A 13,467-nucleotide genomic window follows, 5' to 3' on the forward strand; every position below is an offset into this window, starting at 1 on the left:
TTATTGTTCGGTAAGTGCCGCAGCCCCGCTGTTCAGGCCGCAAAAAATCAACAAAAAAAAAACAAAATAGTCACATTTAATGCATGGGCCGCAATTTATAGGAGCCATTTTCGGCCATTTGATTGAAAGACCCGCAATGGGCGTTCACCCATTGCCAAAGTGCTCCATCTGTTGTTGTTTTTCTGTGTCTCCCTGTGTTTGTGTCGAGATTTCGCTTATTTTCGCCTATTAATTTACAACTTTTTGAAGCCATCGCCTTAGCAGTAGCGGCCAACAACTGGGCAAACAATTTGCCATGGCCAAAAATGGCAAGCAGCTGAAAATTTTCGCATTTCCCATTTAGCTTTTTTGTTTTTGTGTATCTTTTGCATAATTTCCTTGTCTTCTCTTGTTTGGAATGGCGCATGCCATGGACTTACAAAAGACTCCTCGGGCAAAAAGTGAAACTTTCATAATTACTTGAGAATTTCTGGCAAGCCGTATCTTGCATACCCACTAACTCTCTTTTTAGCTTATTTGCTGCTGCTTTCTGGCCAATTAGCCAGTGGCTAACGGTAGCCTCCAGCTTCAGCATTCAAGTTTAACTCCGACTTCAACTTCGTATACGAATTCAGCTCCTGCTTTTTTGCTGCCGGTGGTCCACGCGAGTGTTTGCCATACGCATTAACGCCGTTTAGGCCCAAAAGACAAACGGCAAACAGCGAACAACAAACAGAGAAACAACAAGGGGTAAACAAAAGCGACAAACTGGCCAAGAAGCCAGGGGACAGCTGTCCACAGCTGGTGACCAGCTATTAGCCAGGGGCTATCTCGTGGATCGCCTCTTGTTGACTCTGGTCAAAGATCTATTGCCTGCACTCGCAGAAAAATATCGTTAAATTTTTTATTATACTAATAACTATAATTTATCTAAAAATTAGTGTTTCTTTTAACCTTTACTAACTTTTAAAAAACATACCTAGCTAACAACAATATTCTTACATGTTTATTAGTTTAGTAAAAGTCTAGTAAAGATTTGTCTGCTGTGTTAAGGGGATCTGAGCTTCGACTTGACCCGCCTCAATGTTGTTTGCCCAATGCCAATGTGGCATTTAAAACTAATACGAGCGAGACAACAGCGCCTGTGCTGACTGTGCTGACTGCCACCAAATTGGTATTGAAAACAGTCAACAGACTGCTTGGCGGCAGTCGCGCTGCTCGCAGTTCGCTGTTCGCTGTTGGCTGTTGGCCTATAGCCAACTTGGTAACTTGGCTCAGACATCACAGCCAGGCTCAAAGTCAAAGTTAGTTGTTTGCGCTGGGCAAACAATCGACCCAAAATGAGAGACTCTCGGAAGCGACTTGAGGAACATTCTTGAATGTGTCAGGGGCGCAACCGAACAGCAAATGGGCTGCCACATCCACTGCACTGGCAGGGCATTAAATTTATGCAGACTGCACATTTGGCCCACTCCTTCTTCAAATTGCTATTGCCGACACTCAAGCTCATCGCTCAGCCCACATGTGGTCCACTCCAAAAGCGTTTTTTGTTTTTTTTTGGTTGGCTTTCCCAACTGTTTATCTGCATGAGCGCGTTACCATTTTGCTACAAATAAAAAAAACTCCCCTTTTCGTTGCCGCAGCGCACCTGTCCGCAGGATAAAATGCAGGCTTATTTATGCGAATTTTCGCAGACCATATTTTCGTTAAGCAAATTCATTTCTGCGCCTCTGCCTTCATTAGTTGTGGCGCTCACGGTGAAAATCTCTGGGAAAATCTGCCGTATCAGCAATCCTCGCATCATGATCTCCTTGTCAGATGACGACTCGTTTTCGTTTTCGCACTGGCTTTTGGCTTTTGCTTTTGCTTTTGCTGTTGCACACTCCGCGAAGTTTGCCAAATGTGACGTCTAATGAAGCATGAGCTCTGAGCCAGTTGTCGTCGGGGTTTTGTCGCTGCTAGAGTCGCCAACCGGTTGGCGGATTTGAAAATCTGGTAGTCATAAGGCGATGCAGCCTTGATAGCCGGCCAGCGGATACAAATGTGAGATAACTGGCCGCAGATCCGATGACAGCGAGAGAAAACACAGGTAGCCACTGGGAGGCGAACGCAATGGCAACGATGACAGCCAAATGCCTGAGAATCGCATAGAAGATCCATGGGATGCATTTGCAATCAGCAAATAAAAATATTTCGTCTTTATATACCGGGAGAAAAGTAACTTAATGTATCCTTAAATTTAATAAAGAAAATATTATTAGTTAAGATAAGATATATATATAGCTCAACTATACGCAGAGATGTAAAGTATCTAAATATTTATTTAAGTTCATTCTGGTATTGATAGTGGCAGGTAAACCCGATGCCTCTTTTATGTGCATGGAAAACCGGAAAAGTTATTCTGCTGATGCTGTGTTCTGAAAAGCGGATTCAATTTGGATTTTCTCACTCTCTCAACTCGCCAGTCGTCGTCTGCAGTTCGCAAAGAGCACATAATTCCCATTCCGAATCGCTAACAAGCAATTATACGTATTTAATAGCTGAATCCTAACGATTTCCTCCATTACCAGAAATCGCATTCGCATTCGGGCAACCTGCCTTAATTTACAGCATGCAAAATGAAATGGAAGTAGAACCGCTGCACCAACAGCAAAAAAAAACCAAAAAAAAAAAGAAAAAAACACCATCAAACACAAGCAACGTAGCCTGGTCGCCTGCTGTGCACAGGCAATTTATTGTGTGTTTGTTTTAGGCTCACATATGAGCAACAGTACGAGTATCTCACAGATACACAACGGTGCCTAACTGAAAATGTGAGAAAAACACAATTAGCTTTTGGCGGCGGTGCAATGGAGACCACCTGCTGCTGCTGCCCAGCTAGCCACGAGATCCGAAATATGAAAAGCCCCCGACTTTCCACGCAGTCAGAAAACAAAGAAGGAAAACTGAAAATAAAAGGGAGAGATATAGAGACAGATACACGGGAAAACTAATTGCACATAGAAGTTGACCGCTGCATGGTTGATTCAAATTCTCCACAAGCAAAGCGGAGCGGCAAGTTTAAGGTCAGCTTATCTCGTGTGATATGCAAGTGCCCCCAACCATGGGACCAACTATGTATCTCAAAGCCAGAGTTTTTATAAAAAACCAGCATGCAGATGTATAAAATATATGTATATATACACAGACTCTGGCCAACAACAATAGTCATAAAGCGTACTACTAATACTGCCACACAAACGGCAAATTGAAACTAATCGAGTTTTGGCCAAAAGGCAGCTGGCCATAAACATAAAAATAAGTCAGAATCTAAACAACGTTTGCAGAGCTTGCGATTGTAATAAAACTCACTTTGAATATGGCATAGGTGTGGTCCTAATTACCGATATTAAAGCGGATCTATTTCATCTGGTCGGCTTGTGGGTCTGCCTGCCTGATATTCAATTCGATTCAAATCAAATCAATTTGGTTTTGCCACGCGCGGACTGGGAAATCAATATGCTCGAGTCGAGTCGAGTCGAGTTGTGGGCTTAGCAATTGCAGATGCCTAAATTTGTGCTAATGGCATCAAATGTCAGTAATTTCACTGCGCTTCGAGAGGAGCGCCCTGACCAGAGGTCTTGCAGTGGGTAACCAGATAACCAAGCCCTTGGTTTAATTAAAATGGGCGCACATTAAACCCAATACACTTAAGCGCGACTTAAAATAGAAGCTGTGCGAAGCAGGAAGTGGTGGCCATCAAAGTAGTTGGCTTAGTTTTGCGCTTGCCTACTTTCATTGCGGCCCATTGTATCAATTTCACTGGGCCAAACGCATAGAGCCATCGAGCACAACAACTGCTTTTGGCCCATCAGTGTCAGGCTGTCAGTCAGTCAGCAAAAAAAAAAAAAACTAGAAAAAAACACAAGAGAGCAAACCATTCCAGGCAGTCAGTCAATCTGACTGTCAAAACGCACGCCCATTCACGTGGCCAGAGCTTTAGCATTAAAGGCTCAATTATGGCACACTTAATGAACTCATCACTTGGACAGCGCATCAAACAATAACTGCAGACTGTCAAAACAGTCCAAATCAAATTGGAGCACCTAGCCGAGAGCTTTGCCATCTGGTATTTACTTGGCAAAGTTGGGAGCGTGGGCAGTACTTGATCTGGCCACTGGAACCCCAAAACACTGGCATTAAAGAAAGCAATTAACAATTACAATGAGCACTAGCATTTGGCAATTGGACAATGGTGACCCAACTGGCCATTAGCTAAGGCGACACTAATCCAACTTTCGAATGGCCATCAATTGGGGAATTTACGGTTTCAGTTTCTTGGAAAAAATTTATTGATTGACCACAGGTACTTAAGCACGCTGTTAAAATACAGACCTGACTTCTGCAAATTGGCTTCCGTAAAAAGACTTTCAATGAAAATCTACTTGAACTAGTAGTTTGATTGTTTTACACATAAACTTGAAAGTTCCTATTAAATGACTTAATAATATAAATCCTGACTTATAATTAGGCTTCCAAATCTTTTAAAACCTCCAATCACTGAAAAATAACCAAAATTCTTTAAAATACTATAATTAAGTTAATAAGTGTTATTACTGCAATGCTTATGTTTGCATAAAGTGTTAGTGAGTAAAGTGTATATTGGAATTATTTGACAAAACAATACATTGAAGTAGTTATCTTTTCCGGAACTTCCAGAATACCATGCGTAATCGAAAACCAGTGCATAAATAAAACTTCCTATGTTTTTTTTTTACACGACTCCCCAGTCCAGTCTCACCTTGATCTTGAGGCCCAGACTGGAAACAGATCGCTGCGCCGGCACACCCATATATATTCCTGATCGACAGCTATATATATGTGCGCATGGCATTATGGCATTATCTATTACCATTCCCAACTATCTGGTGCACAGTGCACATATGGATTTTACCGTTTTAGGCATTCAGTCTAATTGATTGTTTGCAGTTTCTGGTTGCTGGCCGCCACCTACTGACCTTCACATTGAGCGGTGGCAGTATCCGCAAGTCGATCGAACCAAACCGATACGATACGATCCAAAACGATTCGATCGACCAAAAGCCGGACAAACGTCTCGGCGTCTAGCTCGTGCGCTATAGCTTTGGCTATATAACGCTATATATTGAAAAAAAAATACAAAATAAAAAAGAGATCCGATACGACCACACAATGGGCGCGTTAGATAGCTAATCGATTTGCTGCTCATTCGATTTTATTACGTATTCAAATTGGTGCAATTACCACTTGGAACTCGTATGGTGGCATATGGTGGGTGTGGCAGCCACTACATTGATTTTTCTAATTTTTGCTAAATTGTCTTGTGATAATTATAAATGCTGCTACAATGTATGCACGACCGCAGAGATTTTTCCATCTACTGAACATCTAATACTGTTTGTTTATAAGAAGTCTTTTTGGCATATATATGTTGTATATAAATGCATATATTTTGTAAAAATGTGTTGACAAAGGTGGTGACAGTTGCTTGAAACGGTTTTTGTTGTTACGGCGATGGAAGAAATTTCTCCCGAGCTTGAATTACGTGCCGGATTTGGAGTGCGACAGCAACCTGCAGCGGATCGCTGTCGAGGGTAATCCGAGACCTTCTTTCACAACGATTTTCATTCAGTTATTCCAGTGGCCAGAGCCGCTGGTATGCAGATATTTGCAACCATCGCATCGGATTGGCATGGAACACTGGAGCAGTGGAGTGGTGAGGTAGCAGTAGAGGTAGTGGTAGAGGTAGAGGTAGACCGCAGTGGGCAAACACTTGCTGCCTGGTTGGCTACCGGGTCCAAAAAGCGACCCAGTCGGCTGAAGACCACGTCTTGTTGCCAATCACTCAATCAAAACGTCACTTGGCGTGGCAGTTTTGCGTGGCGTTTGTTGGAAAATTGAAATAGAAACGTCAGAATTTCTGCTCTAATTATAAGGCGGTATGTTTTACGTACTAGCCAAGTTTCTTGACTCCTCGGTTTTGTCTGTCTGTCTCTCTGTCTGTCTGTCTGTCTCTGTTGGCTGGCTTTTTTCTTCAATGAATATTTTTCTGTGTTTTGTTTTACAGTCTGCGCTTTGGCTTTCATCCGTCTGCTGTCGTATTTGTATCTGTAGCTGTAGCTGTAGCTGTAGCTGTATCTGTATCTATATCTGTATCTATATATCTCTGTTGCAAGAGAGATTATGCTTTGATGCACTCACGTTAAGCTCACTTTACAGTTACAATTATTGTTTAATATCGTGTGGCCGGCGAAGACCCTAGAGACTTGGCCGGTTGCATTCGCAACACTTGCCGCATTTTGTGGCAACTCGATTCGCTGACTCGACTCGGTTTTCGTTTGCAATTATTATGCATTAATTGCGGGTGGGACAACCACGGCTCAGATGTCTCCCAGTCCAGTGGAAAAGCAAAAAAAAAAGAATAATAATGAATACAAAAAGCCGCTGCACTGCACCCACTGACCACCACCAGCCCAATTGCCCAATCTTACAGCACGCAAAATGCTGAGACCCAAATGGCAAAAGCTGCAATCGTTTCTTGTATTTTTCGGCGTTTCCCTGCACCCGATACACAAAACGCAAATTGTTTTAGATTGCCCAAAGCGGCGAATTATTTGCAGTATGTTGCCACGTTTTGTGTCGCTGCTGATTATATAAATCGCTCCACATCCCCCGCCCCTCGCTCCAGTCCACAATCACAACTCTAATGCACGACACGTCGGTGGCAGCCGCTGGTCAATTGTCTGCCGCACATTTGCTGGGCACGTGATTGTTGTCAGGTGGAAGCTGCGATATCCCCCCCATCCTGTCGTCGGCACCTCCGATTGTTGGCCATTTAGCCATGTTGCATGTGAGCATGCGCTTTTCGCTAGATTTGGCTACTTAAAATGCAAGCTTATTATTCTGTTTCGGTGCACTCCCAAAAAATCTTCACAGTTCTTAGAGTTTTGTTTGTCTGAGCTAAGTAAAAGAGGTATTATATGTATAAGTAGCTAAGCTATTTATATTAAACATAATCGCAATATCTATAAATTTATTAGGAACTTATTAACACGAATTTTAGCTCAGTACTATAATTATTGCTTGAGTACGCGACCTTCCCATAAATTCTGCTCAGTTACAAGAAAAAATGCACTAGATCGTGTAAAAATCGATTCCCTAGGGCAACAATTCTTTCCGTTTAGCATGCAGTTTACAACCACAAGCAGTTGTAGTAAAAATTTCCTCTATTCCGCAGCCAAAACTGATTAAACATGCATCAACTGCCGACCAGGCACAAATCAGCGTTTTGCGCCGCTGCAGTTGCATTTGCAGTTGCAGTTGCACTTGCTGCGGCAATGTTGCTGCTTGTAGTTGTTGTTTTTGTTGCTGGTTGCTGCTGCAGGTTGCCGCTGGTTAAAATCAAAAAAAATTTTGCGCGCTTTGCAAGCGTGTCAAAAAATTGGTCATTGTTTGTAATTATGAAAATTGCTTAATTGTTGCCTAACCCCAGTGGCAGCAGTAAATGCGGTAAATGCAGCAACAATTGCAGTTGCTAATGCGCCGGACGAAAAATTTGAACAGACAATTTTTTTTTTGCCATTGCTTGTAGTTTTTTATAAGAATTATTAGCGTTTTTTTTTGTGTTTTGTTTGCTGTTGGCATCTGCCTAAGTGGCAAGGCTTAATTGTTAATAGCCGCTGTTATAATTCCAGTGCAGGGTGCTAAATTTTATTGCTAAATTATTAATTGCAATACTATTTACCTGCAATCTGTTTCGCAGATCTATATGTTTTTAATTTTCTGTTGCGCTGGCAAAGTGCTGCGCCCAGTTTATTATTATTATTATGTTTTTTTTTTGTGTTTTTGGATTTCGGGCGCCGTTTATGGTCGCTTGACTAAGCATATTCGTATAGTAGGCACCTAAATACATATGTACATATGTGGCATGTGTTTATAGCCCAGTTAGTTGCTGTCTAACGGCCCAGCGGAGCCAGCAAACGAAGCGAAAAAGTTAGCAAAAATTGGTTTTTAATTATTATTATTGTTATTGTTATTGTGGCGGCCAGCTACTGTGAGCTATTTCCGAGGAATGGCCCGTACGTAATGAGCAATTCCAGCTGAAATTCTTGCGACTTGGCTTGGCTGGCCGCCTTTGTTTTGGCCAGCAATTAAACGTTACTCATACGACCCTGTGGCCGCCCGCAAATTAAGCCAAATTAAGGCGGCTTATTAAGGCAGCCAGCTAGCTGGTTCAGTGTGGCAAAAACAGGTAATTAAAAAGTGCTCGCTTAACAGTTTGTCATACTCGTATGAGATTTATAATACGTTTTGCATAGATTTATTGACTTACTTTGGCTGCCTCAGCGGAGCAGGAAGACTGTGTGCGCGCAGGAAATGCCAATGAGTAGTAGTTGTAGAGCACTGCAAATAGTTTCAAGCGAAGTCACATTAAAGCGTTATAATTAATACAAATCAGCACACTTAACATATAAGTACATATAAGTACATATAAGTACACCCCGTTCCAGAGACAAAACGAAAAAAAACGAAGGAAAATAGCACCAGTTTAGCGTTTGGCACGCCCGGCACGCAGAGCAATTTTAATTAGACATAAACGACGAGCCACATTTGCAATGGGGCGTCGAGGGGACATTAAGCCCGAAAGTGTTTAGTTGGCAATTACATAAAATAAGGAGCAGCTTCCAGCACTCAGCTTCCAGCTCCCAACTCCCAGCTTCCAGCCAACGGTCTGCCATGTAGCGTTACTCCGTTTTTTCCCCGCTTTTCCTCGTTTTTCCCCGTTTCATTCCCCCTTATGCAACACTCGAATTAACATGTTCCACAGGCAAAGCCAACGCACAAGTCGCTGTCATCACATAGATACACGCTGCCCGAGTGTAGATATACATATATACATATTCACTCCATGGAGCAGACCTGCAGATACACAGAGTGTGTGTCTCGCCTTGCTCTGATTTCATCGGGCGACAAGAGCAAGTGCCTCCGCTGCAACAGGTGCATGGTGCACGGTGCCTGTTGCTGGCGACGCCCATTGCGTGTGTTTTGTGTGGCGGCTAGAAAATGGCCAAGTCCGCCAGATAAGCAATAGGCCCGGCATGCTGAATGCATGGTTGGTGGATGGGGGATGGAGGATGGCGGCTAGATGGATGGCCAAAAGAAGCTGGCCAGTGCGTGAGTTGGCCCAAAGCAGGGGCTTGCCGTAGAGGGGGATAGCGGTCAGTGGATAGCCAAAGTTGCAACATATGTAAAATATAACACAAAACATACAAAAATATCGAACCAAACATTCAATGATAAAATTCATCAAGCGTTGTATAAACTTTCACTTTGCTGGTGATTTTTGGGTATTCTCTGAATTTTATAATGGCTTTTATAAATATATTTATATTGAACATACAAAGTCCGTGGTCAACACGTTCTTATTAAAATGAGATGTTTGCTTTTGCACACACAATGTTGGCTGTTAATAGGATTTTAATAATCTAACATTTTCCCAGTAAACTTCAAATGCAATGAACGAAAGTTCAGATGAGTGTTTTTCTTGTTGCCAAAAGTAAATGTATTTATTTGCGTAGTTGTTATGTATGACAAATGAATTTGCTGCTGTTTGCCTGGGGGAATTACCAAAGTTTTTGCCTAAAAGACGCTCCAAAGTTTTTTACTTATACAATGCCTGAAAAACCCCCTTTTTTGCCACACCCCTGCGCTGAGCAACTGCTACTGGTGGCGCCAAAAAGAAGCGTCAACGACAACGATGCAGGCGCTAAATGGCTTTTGCCATATAAATGTCTTCATTGCGTATGAGTGATGAGGCAGCAATGGCCATGGCCACGTCCCAGCCGAATCCCCGCCAGAAACGCCATGAAACGCTGCCACACGCAGCTTGCGAGACGCCTGTTGACGCATTTGGGTGTTGATTTTTAATTTATGCGCTTTTAATGCGCGAGAAAACATGCATTTAAAGTGAATTTATTATGAATAAAAGTGCGGCATTAATTACGGCGACAAAAAAAAAACAAAAGTGCGCTGCAGTGAGGGGATCGCTTCCGATCAGAAGTGTTTCTTTGGGATATTGCACAACATGATCTGGATCTGGATACAACCAACATCCTGCCGAAGGGAGCGGGGCAACTTGGGGCAACTTCAGTCGACTTGGTGACTTGGCTGACTTGGCTGACTGACGTTGCAACACTTTGGCACGCATGCGCGGCATTTTAATGCGCAAAGTGCGCTGCCAACAACGAAACACGCAGCACGCCCACTTTTTTGCGAATACCTGTGAATGCGAATATAGCATCGAGTATTCGCGCACAAGTGCACTCACACATCGAATGGTTATGGGTATGGGTATGGGTATTCAGACTGCGACTGCGGTCTCGGAGATTTATTATTGTATAATGCGCCGTACGCAGTTTTATTTATTGCTCTGCACGCCAAAAACTTTAAAATCAATTGAAAAGCTATAAAAACGTTCGTTTATTTTTTATTGTTGTCGTTACTTGTGGATTTTGTTAAGTATTTCAACATTTCTTACAGCCTGCTCTGCTCCAAATTGCCAAAATGGTCGGAGCGCTCTTATTTTTTGCTTGCATTTTTTTTCTACATTTTCCTTATGGGTTTCCCAATGGGTGGGGTTTCTGCCTTTGAAATGGGCGCGAATAGTTTGGTAAGGTGCTTTAAAAGTGTAGAGAAAACTTTCAGAGTTTGGTGAATGAACTCCAGGTAGTAAAATTATTCACAATAGCAGCATTTCATTCATGACTTCTGGTCGATCGACTTCATTCACGATTTCACCGCAAGCCCACTCAAATCGCCATATAATAATCGTATGCAGATCTTTCACATACAAGCCGAGAACAAGTCCCAACTAATGCTTAATCCCCTGACAATACTTAAGTCGGTTCACGAGCTTGGTCCCTTTTGTGGACCGTCTTCGCACAGCATTAACACGATGCCAGCTCTTAGATTCCTTTTAGACGAGAAACGGAAATGAACTGAAAAGACCCAGATCGCTTCGATTTCAGTTCTTTTTTTTTTTTGCATATTCTTTGAGAGGCTTACGTTTTACGAGCATTTATTGATATTTTGGCTTAAAAAAAGCGAGGGTCTCGAGTAAAGTGTCAACACTTTTTCAAAGCTAACAGCCATTAGCCGGGCCTAAACGATGGGCCATAAAACGCTGACCGCCGCATCGTAAACCACCCAAAAAGGTGGCACAAAGTGTAAAGTCATAATTGTATGCGATGGTACCACTCGTCGAGGCAAACTGACGAATGGCTCAGCATAAAACACATTCACTTTTTGTTGCCTACTATTTTCTTCTTTTTTTTTTGTTTAGTATATTTCGGTAGGGTCAGGCAATTCGGTGACCATAAATAGATATAAATAAATGTGTTTAACGCATCTCGGAAGAGAGCATCGAAAGCAATGCAAGCCTTAAGCACTTTTTGTGGTTTTGTTTTTGATTGTTTGTTGTTTATTTTTTTTTGTTTTATTGCGGCCATTGTTATTGTGTTTTTTGCGCTTGTTAAGTGGCCTGCTGATGGCTCATAAATTGTGGCCAACTGTCTGGTGTATGACGAATAACTTGTCCATCGGCTGATTGATTTGCATGCGCCGCTGATTGACACACGGCATCGATATCCAACATCTCAGCATCGGCGACTCCAAGTGGCTTAATTTATGCAAATTCGCCACTCACACACTCAGTCATTCTCAAGAGAGACTGCATTTAACTCGATTTTTGCATCACAATAGGCCATGTTCCAGTATATCGGGCAATTAGGCCCCACTATATACGCCCTCTGACATCCACTGTGACATGTTGGGCGTGTTTGGTTTTTGTGGCATTTGACGTGGCACATTTGCATAAACGACACCTCCAAATGTTGGGGCAGCTTGGAACAATCCACGCATGAATGAATGAAACGCCGCCCCTTTTGGGCTCAATTGTGTGTGGGGTCTCCTTTTGAGCCGTCTGATTTATGCCTGGGAGCCTGAGATCTGGCCGTATTTCCATTTCCAGCGCTTTGCATTTGGGAAAATTTATGAAGCTGGGAAAACTCGGGCTGGACCAATCTCAAAGAGCAGACGCATAATTTAATTAGGGAGAAAAGTCAGCTGACAATGGGAACCGGAACGCTGCATCTTCTTCAATGAAGAGGAAATGGGAGGGCAGCTTATTTGAATTATTAATATTAAATTCAATTCAAGAACTTTGCCTGTAATTAAATGTATTATTTAAAATACATTTTACAACAATTGAAATGTTAGATCAAAAGCGAATTGATCAACAATTGAATTATAGATCTGAGTTCCAATAAGTTTCCGCTGTATATTCCTTCTTCTTGAGATTTGGTAATCGGATTTCCGTTTTAAATTAAATCACATATTTTTAATGGAAGCCTGTGGCATTGCCAAGCCTATAAACCTCATAGAAAACCATTATGCATTAATGGTCTCTATTAAGTGCGCTTTATTTCGCTTCAGGTATACATAGATATTGAAATCATATTTAACAATCCCAATATTTACTCAAGGAACCATAAATATTTGATTTTTGTTTGAGCATTGCGGAAGCCATTTTCTTCGGATCAAGGACATAGCTCGCACGGCGAATTAACGGTTAATAAAGCAATCAGCAATTGGCCCGCAAATCAAATTGGCAGCAGCAGTGCTAAAATCCAGCAAAATGCGCTAAATTAACTAATTTTTGTTTAGGCAATGGCAGTCGCAGTCGCAGTGGCAGTGGCAGCAGCAGCAGAGTCAGTAAAAAACCAAAGCTCCAGTCGAGAGTGGGAAAATAAATTTGTTGCGCTAACAATGGCAAGACCTAAAGACAAAAAGGCACTACCAAGTTGGCCTGCAATGACTGCAGATTGTGGAACTCTTAAGCCAAGTTTTGTGGGCGCAGCCGGGTTTTTGAGTTGAGTTGAGCTGAGTTTTTAAGCTCAAATGCCCGGCTGACCGACCGTGTATGCCATAACTATTTATGAACAGTTAGTTAACTTAAATGCTAGGTGGCAATTAAAGGGGCGTGGCTGGTTGGTACTGGCACTGGAGGTACATAGAAAGAGACGCGAATGCGAATGCGAAATCATAACCTTGCCCAGCGTCGAGAATCAATAAGAGCTTCGTTTCGTAGGGGGAAACGTACTCGGTAGCCATATAATTAGCATTTGTTTCTCGGCAGAGCCAGGGACTCGCCCTGGCCCACACCCCGAAACAAAAAAAAAAATGGGAAAATAAAATCTCTAAAGACAACCAAAAACAAAGTACAATAAGAGACCGGTCAATTTGTGGTTTCTTTGTTTCCTGACTGCGTCCCAAATGGCCATGCTAGTTGGCCGCTAATTTGGGCAGCATTTAAGCCGGTCAGGCTTTAATTAACAAAGGCCACACTCTAATTGATAAATTAAACAAGAAATTCAATTAAATGAGGAACACCCTCCGCCAGCACCCGCGGCC

The 13,467-nt window shown here is 42.4% G+C and overlaps 1 protein-coding gene across 2 annotated transcripts in view; it reads right to left on the bottom strand.

The window, feature by feature from the left end:
- LOC120453222 (probable serine/threonine-protein kinase yakA) overlaps positions 1–13,467 on the bottom strand; it is a 75,356-nt gene that overhangs the window by 47,990 nt on the left and 13,899 nt on the right. Inside the window, exon 2 of one of the 2 annotated variants that reach the window (XM_039637814.1) lies at positions 8,330–8,400. The exons of the other annotated variant lie outside the window; for it this stretch is intronic. The gene's annotated coding sequence lies outside the window, so the exon portion shown is untranslated. The remainder of the gene's footprint in view (positions 1–8,329; positions 8,401–13,467) is intronic. 2 annotated transcript variants of the gene reach the window in all.

The sequence above is a fragment of the Drosophila santomea genome, chromosome 3R, assembly GCF_016746245.2.
Source record: "Drosophila santomea strain STO CAGO 1482 chromosome 3R, Prin_Dsan_1.1, whole genome shotgun sequence".
Lineage (NCBI taxonomy): Eukaryota > Metazoa > Arthropoda > Insecta > Diptera > Drosophilidae > Drosophila > Drosophila santomea.